We start from the raw sequence: 2,589 nt of genomic DNA, 5'->3' as shown, positions 1-2,589 counted from the left end.
ATTCTGAGGAATATGCCAGCGAAATTGAAGCTGAGGATGCTAACACTGGGTTAGCTGGTGGAGATGTGCATGTCGACACCGAGTTGGCTGCGGGAGTTGAGCAAGTACTTGACCAACACACTGTTGATCAAGTTGAAGAGCAAGCTGACCAGACTCATACTGAGCAACAGGGATCCTCTCCTACTCACTCAGAAGAACCTGCTCCTACTGACACTCCACTTCGCAGAAGGCAAAAGTTGGTCAAGGCCAGTGAAAAACCAGTCATTGAACTTCCTATGCAACTTCCAACTCTTCCTAACATTGTCCTCTCTAAGACAACTAAGGACCCTTCTACCGTCCAACTTAAATTCTTCAATCGCCAATCCACTTCCACTACATCGGCGCAATTGGAAAAAACAAGCCTCTGTTTCTTCTCAACAGGAACATGCCGACCCCAATGCCTCAGCAACATCAACCAGTCAGGTTGAACCGTCCACTGTTCATACTGTCTCCTCAAGCATGGTGCTGACTCCCCATCCTTCCGCACTCAGCACAGACAGTGTTCAGGTTATTACTTCCACAACCAACCTCTCTGCTGATCAATCAACAATTCCTCCAACTCAAGTGCAGATTGAGCAAACTCATCCAGTCACTGACCAGGGTACTCCTTTTACTCCACTTCCTTCTGGTCATACTGATGTCCATCTGAATGCCATTGAGTCCGACAAAAAGATCATCGACTCCGTGCAAGCATTAATCCGGGAACTTCAACATTCCACTCCTCCTACTGCTGGTTTTACTATTCTCGAGACTACCCAGCTCTCTCAGGTCACTCAGCTTCTAAATGAAGTTAAGGGACTTAAAGATTTGCTGAATGTCGTCTTATCCTTCCAAGCCCAGCAAGCTAAGCAGGATTCTATTGCCAAGTTGGCAGAAATACAACTGACAACAGTTCAACATCTGAACTCTCTCCATCACCAAGTCCAGAAGTTGTCCGCTGTAAACACTGACTACGCCACTTCCTCTGAACTCAAAATGCTCTTTGCTCAGCTTCACACTGAGCAACTGAAGACCAACGAGCAAATGGTGTCATACAGTCAGTGCTCAGTAGAGCAAATCGGTGAGGCTATAAGACTGCTTAATCTAAATAAGCAAGAGATGGATACTGACGCGTTGAAGCAGAATGAGTTGCTGTCTCTCACACAACAATCTTTCAACCACATCCGTCATAACAATATCCAATGTCATCATTATGACTCAGCTCTCTTGAAGACATTCCACCAAATCTTTGCTGGCCTCTCTGAAGCTCTTATCTGGCAAGCCAAAGCTCAAGCTTACAGTGTAAATATGCTCAGTGCTGCTGATCTCCGCATACCCGTAGAGGTCTCAGCAGATGGAGTTGCCATTTTTGATGGCATAAATGAGAGCGCTGAGAAGCTAAAGGAGCTTTCTCAGGAACTGACTCGCGCTGTGTTAACCGATGCATTCAAGCTCCCTGAAGTTGACAAAACGGGGGAGAAAGCGCAAGCAGCTAGAGCTCAGTATGAGCGACGTCAGTATGAGCGAAGTCAATCTTCACAACACAAGAAAAAGAAATAGATAGGCTAGCTCAGTATATAGTTGTAATCTTTTGTTGCCTTATCTGTTTATGTGTTGCTGTGTAATGAATGACTTCCATCAATATATCATATCCTTATCTTCATCTTCAAATCTTAAGTTACGATATATATGTTGCTAATTACTGAGTTATTAAGTATCTTCAATTAAATCAGCCATGTTTAACACTTGTAAAATTATTTGACTAAATCAAATGCTGATAACATGTTTGACATTGACCTATGTGTTTATAAAACATTCTGATAAGAACTCATTGAACAAATAATTACTCAGCGCGCTCTATATGATTAAACCTTCCGCTTAATGCTGAATAGATAGAATATGTTGAAATAGCTGACCTATAATCTGAAAACTGACCTTAAATTTACTCATGTAAACCCTTACAAGTTTCAAGTAAAACTTAAGTCAGTAGCTCAACCCTTACGGGGGAGTTTGCTAAATTATACTAGGTCAACTATCATGGGGGAGCTCATACTGAGTTCCTTGCTGAATAGTTTTGCCAACATCAAAATGGGAGAGTTTGTTGAAACACCTTTCCACATAATTTTGATTTGACAAAATTGTTTAAGTATAATTAAAATACATATTCTAAACACACCAAGTTTAAATGCTTTAATTTATTCTACTAATGTGTTTGTTCAATGTTGAGTTAAAACTGTTATAAGACATAAGGATTAAATGGCCCAAGCCCATTACGGAAGCCAAGGCCCAAGTCAAACAACTCAGTACACTCGGCCCGCGTATGTCAAGACGTTGCCGTTTTGAAACAAAATGCAACTCAGCAAACGGAAGGATCTAGAAGACCTTCGGGAACAACTTCAAGATGAAGCTGCTGAGTAGTCTCGACAAACGTACAAGACAGCAGCTGGCGAAGGAAAACTTCCAGACAAAGTGTTTCCTCTTTTGGCAAAGTTCAGACGACACAGTATGCTGTCCAGTTGACCTTACCATAAAAGGAGAGACCATCTGCTGAGCTGACCGAGGACAGAAGAT

This window comes from Euphorbia lathyris, chromosome 6, assembly GCF_963576675.1.
Source record: "Euphorbia lathyris chromosome 6, ddEupLath1.1, whole genome shotgun sequence".
NCBI classification, from domain to species: Eukaryota; Viridiplantae; Streptophyta; class Magnoliopsida; order Malpighiales; family Euphorbiaceae; genus Euphorbia; species Euphorbia lathyris.
Note: the sequence above shows the minus strand (reverse complement) of the source record.